This window comes from Parasteatoda tepidariorum, chromosome X1 (assembly GCF_043381705.1).
Source record: "Parasteatoda tepidariorum isolate YZ-2023 chromosome X1, CAS_Ptep_4.0, whole genome shotgun sequence".
NCBI lineage: Eukaryota > Metazoa > Arthropoda > Arachnida > Araneae > Theridiidae > Parasteatoda > Parasteatoda tepidariorum.
Genome location: NC_092214.1, coordinates 34,290,889 through 34,307,900, shown reverse-complemented (window position 1 = coordinate 34,307,900; position 17,012 = coordinate 34,290,889). Strand labels below are relative to the sequence as shown.

At 26.9% G+C, this 17,012-nt stretch overlaps 1 protein-coding gene across 1 annotated transcript in view; it reads right to left on the bottom strand.

The window, feature by feature from the left end:
- LOC107445920 (myocyte-specific enhancer factor 2-like) overlaps window positions 1-14,136 on the bottom strand; it is a gene marked incomplete at its 5' end in the record, with an annotated part of 58,617 nt that extends 44,481 nt beyond the window's left edge. Inside the window, 2 exon segments of the mRNA NM_001323815.1 lie at window positions 10,117-10,220; window positions 14,121-14,136.
- Between the last annotated feature and the right edge of the window lie 2,876 nt (window positions 14,137-17,012).

Below are 17,012 nucleotides of genomic sequence, written 5' to 3'. Positions count from 1 at the left end.
ATATATATATATATAATCAATACTCATTTAAATATCGATAACGAAACATTACGTTAATGTTAAAATCTCTCCAACAGTTATTTCTACTTTATTCACCCACGTTAAATCACGTTTTATTACTTTACAATAAAGATTAAGAACTGAGATTGGTTACATCGTGATCATGTTGACATTGATCTGAAAAAGAATCAAAGTCATGTAGGATGTAGCAAAACAATGAAAACTATTGTTCATAGGAATCTCTTTAGGCTTGGGATTTAAAATCCAGCGGTAAGTCAATACAATAATAAAAGTTTGGTCAAAAGAAAAAGGCATCTTTTTCTAAAACAAAATACTTATCAAACATTGTTACAGCCAGTAACAAAATTTTTTCTTACAAAAATATCCGTTATTTTATTTAATAGTAGGAATCCGTTATAAAATATATTCGTTATAAATATAAAAATATTTCATTTTTTTGCTAAGAAGTTTATTAATAAGCAAATATTTTATATAGATGCATGCAAAGATTTTTAAATGATTAAAAAATTAAGCATTGGATTATTTCTATGAATAATCAAATATCAGATTTTTCTAAGACTGCTTAGAGTACACAATATTAAATGATTTAAGAACGATGAATCTAAACATTTATGTAAAGATATTGCCAACTTAAAATTATTAAAAATAAAAATGTTTATGCATTTTATAGGAAAAAAAGTTATTCGAAATATTTTAAGGATTGTTTCCAGTTTTTTTTTTTTTTTGAAATTCATTTTTTTAACTGAAATTTCAAGATGGTGATGTTATCAGTACGTTTTTTTCGTGTGTAACCATGATCACAGTAACGTATTTATTCTAACCTAATAGATAATAATATTAATTAATAAAGCATAATAATGCGTTATAATACCCCAATAGATAAATAATATTATTTCAAGTAATTTGAATGCAATAGTGACGTTTTAATTCAAAATATACAAAATTAATTTCTTTAGCGAATAATTACACAATTCAAATAGTATCTGCGACACAAATTTTTTTTCGTGAAAGTAAAACCTGCGTTAAAAGATATTTGGGTCCCCAAATTAGATAACTCATGTTTGTAACAAGATCTAACGGATGCTTGTTTATGTTATCAAACATCATAATTTCCCGTGTTATAACACAGTTTAACTTTTCAGGGTATTATATATGCTCACTAAAGCACAAGCAGAAAAAATTCCGTTAACTCTTTCATTTCTAAACCTTTCTTTTTGCTTTTCACGCACGTGCTACGTCAATGAATTGGTGACAATTGCATTAAATTGTAAAGAATAAAAAAACATACATCGCACGTCCAATTGACAATAGAGTTTAAAGAGTGTAACATACTTAATACTTTGTTAAGAGATATGAATTCATCCAATTTCAGCTCTGGATTTGTGGTAATAGGAATCCTCTTATCTGGTGTTCATCATGGATTTACAGTTTTTATGCTTTGTAGTTCTATTATTCGAGTTTTCAGTTTTGGTTTTTCTTTTTTCACAGTCAAAAGTTTTGACAAATCTGACTATAGATCTGATTTTACAAAACTCTAAATATAACTTTTTACTTACAGCGTTGTAATAATCCCCAAATTATTGTACACTTTTGTAAATTATTAACTATACTAGATTTCAAAAGGAATACATTAATAAATGTTTTTAAATTTATTGATACTATAACTTTTTTGTTAAAAATTTATAATAAAAATATTTCATTACAAATTTTTCCATAAAAAAAGTTTAGTGGGAAATAAACATTTAAATTGTTTAATAAAAATAGTTATTATTATTTAATAAAGTTAAATTATTTGATAAAAAAGTACACATATAGTAATTATTATTGTTATACTCAAAAATGCAATTGAAATTCGTAGTAAAAGAATAAAAATAAAATTTGAAACATGATCTATAACGTAGTTCATTGTTTCTGAACTGTAATTATATGTTTATGTAATAAAGTGTGACATGCGGGCAAGGGGGTAATGGTGAATGACACTTTGTAAAAACGGGAAAGGTTGAGTCAAAATATTTTTAAAAAAAATGTGACTTCCTCAGTTTTGAACGACATTAGTGTTTAATATTTGAAAAACTTTCTAGTGCGATTAATACATTGCATTTATTAAAAATTATATAAATTTCCATTTCCTTTCAATGAGTATAAAATTGAACCTTTTATTAGTTTTGCTCTTTTTGTGCAACTTTTGCCTGGTGCAACATTTTTGTGCAACATTTGCCTGGTATATCCTACACTGATGTTCTTTTAAGGTTAAGTGCCACATTAAGTGCATTCTGACCACACTGGTACCTTGAAAAATAATGCGATACAATTTTTTCAAAATTTTAAGGCGTCAAATTGAATAGTGAATTTTTTTTAGAGTTGAACCACCATACCACGAAAACCAGTTTAAGAAGTACAATAATGTGGTTCTATTCGGCACCATATTAAGGATGCATCATACTTGAATGACATCAGAGGTAGGGTTAAATTTTTTAAGAACTTTCTGCTTAGATAAATACAATGTATTTATAATTTTAAAAAAAATATTGCATAAAAATTATTCAAATTTCTGTTTCCTAACAATATGTACAAAATTGTTCGTATGAAATAGCGAACAAAAGCATTTGCCTATAAAAAAATGTCGACCCAATATTGTGCATTAAATATTCAATTTTCCAGTCATAGTTTTAATTTCAAACTTTTCAAAAACAGAAAGTCAAACTCTTTGGTCACAATAATTTCCTCATATGTCATTAGAGCTTCCTTCGATTTTTTCGATCATCTTTTAAGATAAGTTTGCTCGATAGTTATTCTTTTTTTTTTTTAAAGCGATAAAATCATCAATCGATTTAAAGACTTCAGTCTGTTCCGGCGATATATACAGGAACGAGGAAATATTAATCCAAGCCGACGACCCAAATTTTCTATTACTTTTCTAGTGGTGAAAGCGTAACCACATGTTTATCACTTTCCTTTTAACTATTAGCTTAGGGGCATCATATATGATAAACGCGCGAAAGCGTATAATTCGATTTCTTTCGCTGAGATTATGGGTCAGGAGCGTTTCAAGTTATTGAATGAATAGAGTAAAAGGGTTTTATTTTTGATGTATGTTTCTTGCTTTAAACTTTTTACAAAAATTCATTACGTCATTTGTTTGAAATTTTTTTTTTCCATATTAGAATAGTACTAAGTAATATTTTTGAATTGTGTTATTTTTCGAAAAAATTTAATTTTTCAAAAATATCCAAATGACAGAAAATAATATTTATTAAAAATATTGAACCGAAACTTATAATGGAAAAAACCTTTTCATTAAAAAAAATTCAATCAATTATTTTATTTTTTAAATTTTACGCGACCATTACATGAAAAAGCATCTGATATTTATGTTTTACTTTTAAATGAAAAAAATATCAGAATCTACTTTAAAACATAGATATTTTAAAAATAAATTATTTTTGAATTGTGTTATTTTTCGAAAAAGTTTAATTTTTCAAAAATATCCAAATGACAGAAAATAATATTTATTAAAAATATTGAACTAAACAATATAATGGAAAGAAACCTTTTCTTAAAATAAAATTCAATCAATCATTTTATTTTTAAAATTTTGATATTTATGGTTTACATTTAAATGAAAAAATATCAGAATCTACTTTAAAACATAGATATTTTAAAAATAAATTTGAATGAACTTATCTTAAGTGTTTCATGGGTATTATCACTTTAATAGTTCAGTCGAGTTTAGAATTAAAATTCCCTTTATTTTTCTGCAAGGAATTTTAAGTTAAAGGTTTAAAAAATAGAGAAAAACCCCTAGACAGCACTTTTTAGTCAGTTTTATCATCAGGAACTAGTTCAAAACATATTTCTAGTAACACGCACGGGGAAAAAAAAAGTAAGGTCAAAGCTACCACAATATGGAAACGGTGTTTCTGGAGCTACAGGAACACCAAAAAGCTCGGTAATTTTTACCGAAACGCTTTGGTAACGACTTTGTAAAAACTACCAATAAAATATGGTTTTATACCACCAAAAAGAATTTGGTAAATGAGGTAAAATTAGTTAATTTTTTCGTTATATCCTAAAATATGGCATAAAAGCAATTCATTCGGTTAAATTTATTTCTCAGTTTTGTATTTACTAATAAATGGGTGGTAATGATAACTATAATTTTGAAAGCATAATTTCTGGTAAATTGTTATTATACAAACGGCAAAATAACCATGGTTTAATTACCGTATATTTCGGTTTCATTACCTAAAATAATGCTTTTTTTTAATTTTATTTATTTATTTATTTATATTTTACTAGAGATGTCTTTACCATAAAGTACGGTAATTTTAACTAGAACTTTTTTCTCCGTGTGTGTACTGTAATTCTTTCATCGTTTATACTAATCATTTTTAAATCCAATTTTCAAAATAATAAAATTAAATAAATGTTTTCGAAATATCTTTGTATCATTCATTTAAATACAAAATAAGTTAACGTAATGTGATGCTTATAAAGCTTTTATTTGACTACAAGAGTTTGAAAATATAATTTTTTAGGGTTGACGTGTTAGTTCGTTTTTTTAATTGATCTGTGTAGTTTAATCACTTGGTTTTATTGATATTTAAGTTTGTTACAAGATGCTCATTTATAAAACATTGAAAAGTCAAATACTACTCTACTTAGAGAGGGAAGGAACAGCGTTTTTTTTCTTTCTAGTTTTAAATAAAAATAAAGAAAACTGTGGTAGGAGATAACTTACGTGAATAAATGATAATTTCAATTATTGGAGATAACTTACGTGAATAAATGATAATTTCAATTATTAATTTTTAAAACTCAATTTAAACTAATACAATTTTCCAGTTTAGGGTGCTTTGTTTAACAGATTTTTGAGTAAGAAACGTTTAAAATTAGTTTTAATGGATATAGTGACGTATTTCCAAACAAAATGCCGATAAATGATTTAGAAAAATTGCGAATATTAATTTATTGTAAGGGAAAAACTATTTTTATTGTTTTTAGTTGAAAATAATATTTATTTATATTCAGAAGTTTTTTAGTGTTTAGAATGCAATTATTATCCTATCACTATTATCTGTAATATTTATATATTTTTTATTTAAAAAAGGGTAATAATCTATGTCTGAGATATATTATGAGAATTCTTAAAATGTTTCTAAAATAAATGGTTTAGAATTAGAATAATTCTAAAATTAAATAATTAATTGTTTAAAATTTCTTTTTTACTCTAAACTGTTGGAAGTTTTAGAGAGCGTTGAACCATAATATCGTTCAAACTTTTTGTACTTTTAATATAAGTGTAGCAAATTTGTACGATTTCCCCCCTAAAATGAATCATATTGTATTGTACTCCTTAAAGTAGATTACATGATACTATGGTTAACTTAAACGGAATACTTGGTTCAATTTAACATTTTATTACTGTAACTACCGATACTTCAAATTACCGATATTATGGTTCAATATTGAACCGATTTTATCGAGTATTTGAGTTCCATAAGTCAATTGCAATGAAGAAAAAAAAATTTATAAGAAATATAAGCATTTGTGATTTTTGATTATGATAACTGTGATTACACATTTTTGTTTTCACATTCATTATCATTTTCCTCAAATTTAACCTAGTTCTTAAAGACGAGGTATAGTAGGATTTATGGTTGCCATTGTGAACTATTGAGACTATATCCCTCATGGTGGTTTGAAGCCCACTCGGCTTTAGATTGATGGGCAATAGCTTGTCTGGGAAGTAAACGCGGTCGACGCGCAATGTTGGCCTCAGTTCCACAATCATACTATTGGTCCCGAAATTGTGAAGCCTTTACTTACTTCTCAGCGATTAATGCTTTACGGTATGCTTTAAAAATTGTTTTTGGTAGATATTTTAGTAGTTCTGAAATTTAAAAGTATTATTTTTCAAGTATCAAGATGATTGTTAGTTTAATGCGAATCCTCAATCGGCTAAATTTAATCGTCATATCTTTTAATTTTAGATTTAATCAGATTGAATTGCTCTCATAAAAGAACCATGCACGTTAAATGCTATAGTCAGATAAATGAAAATATTTAAATATCAAAAAATTTAAAAAAAATAAATTCACTTTATTTTCAAATTTATTTTTAATAAATCCAAGTCATTATTCATCAATATTTCTATTTTACATTTCCTATCTTTTTAGAGGTTTATATATTATAAAATGACATTTAAATAATTCTGTTAAATATTGCATTGCATTCATTTAAAAAAAAAAGCGTAGGAGTATTCATTATTTCTTCAAAAGTAATTTTTTAAAATTAGTAGTTTTTGAATAAATTTTATATTAATTGGGAAGTTAAATATTTTCTCTTTAAAAAGGGACTGGTTTAAAAATTCGAAAAAAACCCCCTAAGCGACGCCTATGTTACCATATTAAATAATAATTTCCACTAATCAAAATGGGGGTCATCTAAGAGGTAAGTTGACCACAATTATCTAACATGCCTGCATATCTCTATTCTATGCAGTTTGGGAAGTAGTCATTAGAACCTAAGAAAAGTAAACGGTCAGCCCAATGCATGATTTTCTTTACCTTAGAAAAAGACTCGTAATCGCCCTACACAGAGCAATAATGCGATCACATGCAACAGTAAAAAGGATAAGAAAAATATCGTAATGAAAAACTACGAGTAGTTCGAAAAGCAGGAAGTGAAGGAAATCGAAAGAAAACCTAGTTTTTTCTTCCAAAAACCCCCACAGAAACAAGAGAAGGAAAAAACACTCTTTGGAAAGTAATCAGCAATCACTTCCGAAGAACCATTTCACTGCGTAATAAATAGGAAAGTAAAATATAAAATGCTCGTAGTCAACTTTCGATGACTGTATTTCACCTTCGAATCTTTCAAGTAAAAATCGAAGAGAAGCTTGAGGCAAAAGTTTAGAACTACCTTCAGGGCATCTTTTACTTTTGGTGAAACATTGACCTAGAAGAAGGAGATTTAACTTGCACATCAGAGAAGGTAAAAGAACTTAGAAATTTAGAGCACGGTTTGTTGTTCCTTTTGGAGATTTCAGACTCACGCCTGTCCCTTAGTTTAAAGATCCAGTTGGACATCGTGAAAAGGATTGTTCGAACTGCAATGGGTCACTAACCTCCTTTTTTCTTTTCTTTTTTTTTCTTATGAGGGTCAGAAGAAAACTAATAAAAATTTCTCAGGATATTCGCCAGCATTGACTCCAACACTAAGATTAACTTGTATTTTTGACATCATTACGAACTTTTAAAACAAAAAATTGCAAACAGTTCAAGTGTGATCGACTAAATGAATGAAGTAAAAAATTTATTGCTGTTAATAAAAGTTGTAACATAAACTGTTTTCAATAAATAAGAATTAAAAAAAAAATCGTAATTTATATAACCCAATAATGATCGGCTCTAGAAAGAGGTTTGTTATATGAAAAACGACTTTATTTATCTTCAGAAATTGATCGTACATGATTGTACATACCAATTGGATATTTCTTTTTTGCCATACTAACTTTAGTTTTGAAAAGAATTGCGTATTGACTTTAGATTTAAATATAAATATTTATGCTATTAAAATATTTTGGTAGACGGAACAGTTTTGTTTTGTCAAAATCAATACTTATAATGAAACAATTGTGTAACCATTTTTTCTTTTTTGATAAATGGGCCTTCTTTTTAAAAGAACTCTAGGCACAAAGAAAGAAATTGAAGCATATTATGCATGATTTTAATACAAAAATAAGTTTAAATGAAATGATATGCAAGCTTTATAATTAACTCTCTGTATAACGAATCTCTATGTTGATTGCTACATCGGTAACTAACAAAATATTTTAGGCATAATGCTTAAAAATGAGCTAAAATTAATAAACTATTACCAAGAAACATTAGTTAAAAAAAAAAGAATCATCTAATGACTGACGAATTTTATTTTGGACAAAAATTTCAGATTCGCGCAATCATTTACTCGGATGTAATAGTTTGTCAAACTATGTAAAATCTTATTTTCGAACATTTAAAATTAGAATTCGATGAAAATATAGTTATTAAGAATTGTATGTGATGATTTATCATCTTGGGTGTTTAATTAATACACCCTAAAAGCAGGGGAATCATGGGGATTCATCAAGCAGTGAACTATACAAATTTGAGGAAAATTAGAATCATTAGATCATTAAAAATAATCCTCTTTTCTCCACCGTCGAACAGCGTGTAATTATAAATTTTACGCTTTATAAAAAGCAATAGTTTTAATTATCTGACCACAAAACAAAGATGTACACGCACAATTTTTTATAGAAATTAAAAGTAAAAAAATAAGATTTATATTTGTAAAACCCAAATTAAATAGACAAATGTAACAAATTGACTGAATGTAAATTTATTATTTGCTTTAACTCGTGGTTCCACACATGAGTTGAAAACGAATTTTAATACGAGATTTAAGGACTTTTTACTATTTTAAAATTTAAGTGAACAGTTGGTTTGTTATGGTATTTGTTATAAAGAGTGTCAGTGTATGTCACAAAAACGAAAAAAAAAGCTTAAAGTTGACTTTAATTTAATTATATGATACTTTGGGCATGTTATTTTTGGATTAACTTTGATGTTGTTATAAGTTAAAGAAGAAAAGTAACCACATTCAGCACCTCAGTTGGTAAAAATACAAAATCTTAATAAAACATCATAACATTGTATTAAGAAATTTCAACCATAGCACCGCATGAAAAAGCTAAAAAAAAATAAAAGTAAAAATAATTTATTACAATTATTATAAATTATTAGTTTTTTTTAAATGTCTTCAACTCATCATCTTGTTGTAAAGTTGACAAGTTCTAATATTCCGGAGTGATCAAAACAACATATACTGTAATAGATATAGTCTAAAGTACGAAAAAAAAACTCCGCATGAAATAAAAACCTTAAACCATAAATAAATTCAGAATATATATATANTATATATATATATATACTAAATCTAGTAGTTTTTCGACAATTCAAGAAAATAGTAAGCATTGACATAACTTCATAACTTATAATAAAATAATATCTTTATCCGATGCCAATAGATGGCTCTGTATTACAGCGGGAAAATCATCTCTTCTTAACACGTGCGGAAATGAATTTTGCTTTTCTTTAATGCCTTTCATACTACTTTTTGCTTTCATTCAATGGCTTTAGAAATATATTTAATACTTTAACTGCTTACAGTAATAGTGAATAAAATTTTTAAATTCAAATGTCACGTTTTTATATAGAATACAGTTTCATGGTAATTATGTGCGAATTTAGAATTAATATCTGCCGTCAAGTTGAAATAATAAGAAATTATAATTAAATAAATGTATAAAAAAGGAACTCATATCGAATCCAACGAAGACATTTTATGATTTCATCACCTCATAAAGTCTTAAACATTTTGTCTGTAAATAAAATGTTGAAAAAAAAAAAAAAACATTTTTACGTATTTCAGCAATTTTTTAAAAACTCAAAAATAGTTTTAAGATTTTCAGAAAAAAAAATAACTAAAATAGAGAAATAATATATTAAAAAATACTCAAAAAATCTTCAAAACAAAAACAATTGATTAAATTTAACCGAAATATTCTCAATTTTGAAATAAAGAGCAGAGTGTAATGAACTTCTAAATATCCTTTTGGGAAAATGGAGAGCACATCATGTTTCGAAAATTAGTTGTGGTTCGAACAAGGAAATTTTGCGACAAAATGGCCAATCCAGAAAATAATTTCATTCAACCGTAACTTTTACTGCATTTAGTTTCTTAGATATAACAATTAAGCGTTAGTCTACAGAATTGAAGCAAAAATATTTTATAATAGTTAATAAAAAGTTAGAGTAATCTAAAAATTGTCAAATGAACCAAAATATTTTTTAGTTTAAAATTTTAAAAACTAAAAAGATTGACAAATCTCATCTATATGGTGCTGGGAGTACTGGGGTACTAAATAAAATACACACGAAAATTTAAATTACTGTTGTAAATAATAAACAATATCTATGGGTCGTGAGTTTAATGTTAATGAAACATTTTGATAACATTTCATACTCAATAATCAAAAATGCTAATTACCTTTAATATCTTGTTTTAATGCAGACGAGATTTTCCCATTTATGCTTATTATAGACCACAATAGAAGTACAATATTAAATCATTCGTTTATAACAGGGTATAAGCTGCAAAAGAAAATAAATATTTTAGTACACTTATAATAGGAATTAAACATTTTCAAGGGAAATAAAATAAAAATTTAATATTATTTCAAATTATCAATCAACGTACAATTATAAATTATGATGCAAAATATATTCATGATTATTTTAATATGTATATATTTAAAAAAAATTCATTTTAGAAATAATCAATTATCATTTAAAATATTAAATTATTATATGATTTAAAATTGGAAACAATTTAAGAAACTACTATTAAGAATTTTCATTAAGAGTAATCGAAATACTTCAAATAATATAGGTAATTTCAGGATGAGCCAATATTTTAAAAAAATGTATAAAAATATTACTTGTTTTGTAAAATTGATTTTATAATTTATATTACACTTGGAAAAAAGTATGGTCTAACAGAATATGGTAAAATTTACCGTGTTTCTGGCTCTATGGAAAAGCCAAAAAGAGTGGTAATTTTTACCCAAGACCATATGGTTTTTGGTGAAATTCACAATAAAATATGGTTTTATTACCGTGCTCTTTGGTAGAAAATTTGGTAAAATTTGGTAATCCTATCCTGTTACTTTAGAGCATGTCATAAAAAACTATTTATTCGATTTCATTTACTTTTAATTTTTGTACTTTTACTATATGTGTGGTAATAAAAACTATAATTTTAAAAAACAGAATTTCCGGTAAACCATTACCAGATGGACAGAAAAATTACCAAATGAATGGTTTGAGAACAGCGTATTTTTTTTACCAGAATTATTATTATTATTTTTACTAGAAATGTTATTACCATACAAGTACGGAAATTTTACCAGAAATATAAATATCTTCCGGTTGGCAAATAGTTAAGTCTCCCTTTTAAAGAAACAAGCCATATTCACACGCATTCACACATATGGAACGCAGATTTTGTTAATTTCCCATTCTTTTCTAGTTGCACGTTTATCTGAATTATTAAAAAAAAATTCTTTGCATACTGAATTGAATTAAAAATTACAATGTTTGGTTAAATAAATAAATAAATAACGCCAGTCGTTAATTAGAACCAGCAATTCATTCACGATAATAAAGTCATGAAACTAGATTGAATTAGCTCATATTATCTTTAAATAGTAAATATTAAAACAATTTGTCATTAAAAACATATTTTGGTTTTAAAATAAAACAATTGAAAACTATAATGCATTTTTTTTCGAGGGGGGGGGGAATACGAACTCAGAAAAGTTAGTTTAACATTAAGCCGCGATGTTGGTATTTTAGAACCATAATATCGTGCAAATTTTAGTAATAATTAACCATAACATCGTGTAAATTTTAATAAAACTTACTAGGGTGGTAAATTTGAACGAGTTGAGAGTCCAAATTGAACTATAGTATCATGTAATCAAGTTTAATATAGATTAATGTGCACCATACTATGATTTAATTTGCTACCGTATTAAGATTTCAGTAAATTCATTCGATATTTTTGTCCAAATGATCTATAAGTTTTAATAATGAAACTCTATTCACTATTCCGCTGTATAATCCTTCATTGAGTATAAACAAAAGACGTATAGTTAGGAAAAGTAGATTATCCAGATTCCAAATCTTGATACTAGTTAAATGCCACTGGAAAACTCCGCCATTAAAAATATTTTTTAATCATATATAAAAATACATTTTTAGAAAACACCGTTTAAAAACCTTATGACTACTTATATTAAACCTAGAAACATAAGAACGCAAATCCCAAAAAGTAAAGTACAACAGTTCAGAAAACCCTGTAAGATTCAGTAAATAATAATTCTTGGTGAAAATGTAGCCCGTTGAAATTTTTTTAAAAAAAATATGTTTAATCTATTTTGAAAGAAAAACAATATACGATTAATGACAATGTCAGCATACATTATTTGGAGTAGTTGTTAAATTTAGTTTCTAAATTTTTATTATTATCGAAATGCATTTTTACAACACTTGGGATGTTTTAAAAAAAGTTTGTCGTTAAAGGACAATAAGCGCACTATTACTTCGTCATAATCGAAATATTATCAAATTTAATTAATTGGCAATTTTTGAGAAAGATAAAAATAGTGGTTTGTTTAATTCGATACTACTATAAAAATTCCAAAGTTTCTTAATAACTTATACTTCGTTTTATAAATTCAAACAAATTTTGTATGTAGATACATTCTGTAAACATTTAAACTTGCTCAAAAATATTGAAATTAGAAATACATATTTAAACACTTTAAATAAGAAGTGCGAAAAAGTTCCCCAAAAAGGGTGCTAACGCAAAAATAAGTTTAAGTTGTTTCTGCAGGAAGAAGAAAGTAAAAGCACATTTACAGGGGACTTTTGAAGAGCTTATACGATTTTCCACTCACTGCAATGGCTGAGTATATTGAAAGTATTGGATGATCACACTTTAGTACTGTTTAAACAGGATTTCGGAGAAGCCTAAGAACCTTCATATACACTAGATTTATATGAATAAAGCACTTTACATGAATAAATCTGAGTAGTGAATGTTTCCAAAATTGGATATTTCTCTTTCAAGAACTCAAATTGTTACATGAATTGAACTATTGCATTTAAATTGAATGCGTTTATATACACAGTAAAAAAATTCCGAATCAAATTGCGGTAAAAATTACTGGCACCTGAGTGCAACATCTGTAAAATTTATTTTTATCGTAAAATTATATACCGTAATTTTTACAGTAATATTTATTTAATTACAGTGATTCAGTAATTTCACAGTAAATATTACTGTAAAAATTACGGTACATTAAATTTTCTGTTCCGTAAAATTTTACGGTATAATAGATTTTACTGTAAAATGTTCTGGCACTTTGAGTGCCGGTCCTTTTAATGCAATTTGATCCGGATTTTTTTTTACAGTGTTTAACATTTCATGGTCTACAGAAGAAGTATTTAAAATTTCTAAACAAAACATATTCACATAAAAATATAAAATTACCGACAGTTATATTTTATAATTACGCGAGATAATTAAAAAAATACGGATTTTCGTTGCACATAGATTTAATTTATAGCTATACAAGTACAGATTTAATTTATAACTATTCAAGATGATAACAACATGAATAGCACGTTAAGCATTGTCACACATTAAAAGGATTATTTTCTTAGAAAACATTTAACTTAAATAAAACTTACGTAAAATTCACTTTGTAATAATATGTATGAATTGTCGACAGACCAGCTTCAAACGCGCAGACAGACAAACAATAAAAAGTTTTGTTTACTTTATAAAAATTATACAACTAGGTAAAAAGGAAAGTATTTACAATGCCAATAAGCAGGGAATTATAGTGGAATAAATTTAAATATTGAGGACTCAACTATTAAATATTTAAAGTAAGGTACAGAAAATTAAAGATGAAAGGAAAGACTACTGATATTTTTATTGATTGAAGTAATATAAATATTAATAAGATGGAGTTCAAGTGCAAATTGCAAAAAATTGAAAATTTTACCGATGTAATAAGGAAGCAAGGAAAAATAAATTTTTAAAAAGGCATTATATTAATGCGCGAAAAATGGAATTCTAAAAAAATATGCAAATATAAAATTAAATATAAAAATTAAACTAAAACATTTTCCACAGAAAAATAAAATTAAAGTATTCAAGCACGTGCAATGAGAAAATAACTATTTGAATGTTAGAAAACAAAACCGCGGGAAAATGCAAACACAAGCGGGGAAATAAATAATTAAAAATTTTATACCAAATAATTATTTTACAACCCAATAAAATAATTAAACTTTTTGAAATAAAATATGCCTCAACAAAAACAAAGCATGATAAAGTGAAAAAAAATGAAAACAGGGAAAAGATTTTTGGAGCCAAGAGAGCTGACAAATCTGACAGTAACCAAAAATAGATCTTACCTCCAGTACGCACTAGAGTCCTGCCAAAGTGTGGCCATCCATCGGAAAAGACACAACGTGCATGAGGAGGTAACGCATGCGCATACACTTGTTTGAAACGTCACAAATCGAGAGCCAATAGAAAGTGAGGGAGAATGAGAGAGAGAGAGCTTCTTTACTGCCTTTGGGTCAGGTTCCAACAGAGACCGACAGGTGAATTCTTTTTTCTCTCATTATGTCAGTCCAATATTGGCGCTGTAGCGCTTTAATTTTTGCAGTTCTTCGCGATTAGAGAAGGTCTCGGTCACTACTTCATGACTGACCATGAGGTAATCGAAAAGCGGAACAGAAAAGAGAATTTCTTTCAAAGAAATGTCAAAATGATGAGGATTATATGAGAACAAGGCTCTCCAATGACTTAAAACATGTTTAGAGGATACTACTAGTGACGCTCTAAATTCAATGCTCTCAATACGGTTTCTCGAGCTGATAAAAAATGTAATCATAATTATAAAAAAAAAGAAAACGCTTGAGGAGAAAGGAATAGTTTTATTTAATGACTACTAACGTTATTTTTAATTATATTTCCGTTACTTTTACCGATTACATTTAATCGTTATTGATTGCTTTCTTCAAAAAATTCACATTCTCGCATTTTGCAAACAAGTTTGCCGAAACTTGATTTTCCATTTTGTTAAACAATAAAATATTTATTGTGAAATAATTTATAATTATAAAAGCGTTTTAATAAATTTCTGCGGGTAAGAAAAAGTAACGATTGAAAGTCAGAAAAAAAAGAGCACAATTTATATGATGAAGACACTTTTTCGAATTATTAAAAATTGCTATACACCAATAATTTGAGAATTTAGTAAATTTTCATACCTAATATTTTTTAAAAAACATATGGGTAAAATGTATCGATATTAATGCCGCAACACTTGAAAGCAACACCAGCAATATAAGAAGCAATTTTTAAAAATAATAGTAACAAAATATAAAATATTCAAATGAATTACGACTTTAAAAAGAACGCATTAACTACAGTTTAAAAAAAACATTAAGCGATTAAAAACAATTCTTTAGAAAGAAATTTATAAATTATCGGGTAATTTTTAACTTTTGCCAGCACAGTTGAATTGTAGTTACAAGAAATAAGGAAGTAATAGGCAGTAAAGCTAGAGAGGAGCGATATTTCGGAAATTATCGATGTTTTTAGATCAATATTAAGATCACAAAAATTATTATCGAAAATGATAAATATCAAATTCGATAATGTCACTATAGTTATTAATAGCAAAACTATCTTGAGCGCGCTAGTTCCACAGCTAGCTTTTGAGTTGTGTTCAGAAATTTTGAAGACATTTTCATTTATCATATTTTTAAACTTGATCAGTGATTTGGACAAAGCAAAAATGAAGCAATATAGTAAATATGGAAAAAATAGCGATATATGGCCATATTAAAATTCCGATTTCTTCGATCACTAACAAGCAGAGATACTATCCTTAAATTAGAGATGCTGCCTCTCCATACAAAAAGTCCTTAATGAAGTTAAAAGCAAACATCCTTAGCTATACTATGTGTATATTATATATAAATTTTTTAAGAGAATTTCTTTTTTAAATTTTTTCCTCCTCTGATCAGTGATATGATCAATATAAGAGTAACATGAGCCATTTTTATTTTTCATATTTTTAAACTTGATCAGTGATTTGGACAAAGCAAAAATGAAGTAATATAGTAAATATGGAAAAAATAGTGATAGATGGTCACATTGAAATTCCGATTTCTTCCATCATTAACAAGCAGAGATACTATCATTAAAAAGAGATGCTGCCTCTCCATGCAAAAAGTCCTTAATGAAATCAAGAGCAAACATCGTTAGCTATACTATGTGTATATTTTATATAAATTTTTTAAGAGAATTTTCCTTTTAAATTTTTTTTCCTCTGATCAGTGATATGATCAATATAAGAGTAAAATTAACTAGTAAAATTGAAAAAATATTGTGATATATCGTCAAATAACGATATTTTATAACGATATATCGCTATATTGAAATTCCAATACCTTCCATCACTAACAAACAGAGATACTATTCTGAAATTAGAGATGGGGCTTCTCCATGTAAAAAGTTCTTAATGAAATCAAGAGCACACATCTCCTGCTATATTGTGTGCAGATGAGAATGCGTATGTGAATTTCTTAACACAATTTCTCTTTTAATTTTTTTCCCATTTGATTCATGATTTGACCAACATAAAAAAGCAAACTTGTAAAATTGAAAAACATCGCGATATATTGCCAAATAGTGATATTTTATAACAATATATGGTTATTTAGAAATTCCGATATCTTTCATTACTAAAAAGCAGAGACATTGTGGTGAAATTAGAGATGGTGCCTCTCCATACAAAATGTTCTTGACGAAGTCTCAAGTACACACATCCTCAGCGCATACTGTGTGCATATTGAAATTATTTCTTTATATCGCGCAGGTGTACAGGAAAGCTAGAACGTAAACATAATCTTTTCACAATAGGGTGCTCACTTCCTCTTTTTTATGTTATTTATTTATTTTTTGAGGGTTAGGGTGGTCATCTTATTCCGCGTTGTGGGTGGAAAAAGAGCGATTTCATACTCGTTGATCTCGGTAAACGCAATGCAGCATTCCATAAAATCTTTTACATCGTGAAGAGTATTTTCCAAACGCATATATGCATAATAATAATAGTAATAATAAAAAACTCCTCATTTAAGGAAAAAGGAAACTTATTTTGAAAACATATTGTACTTATGATGTATTGTAATTCTTCCGTAAACATTATATATGTATAAATCTCTATCATACGATGTCATATAATGGCTATTAAGTATTAGAAACTTGGGCTATTTCAAATAAAGAGACAA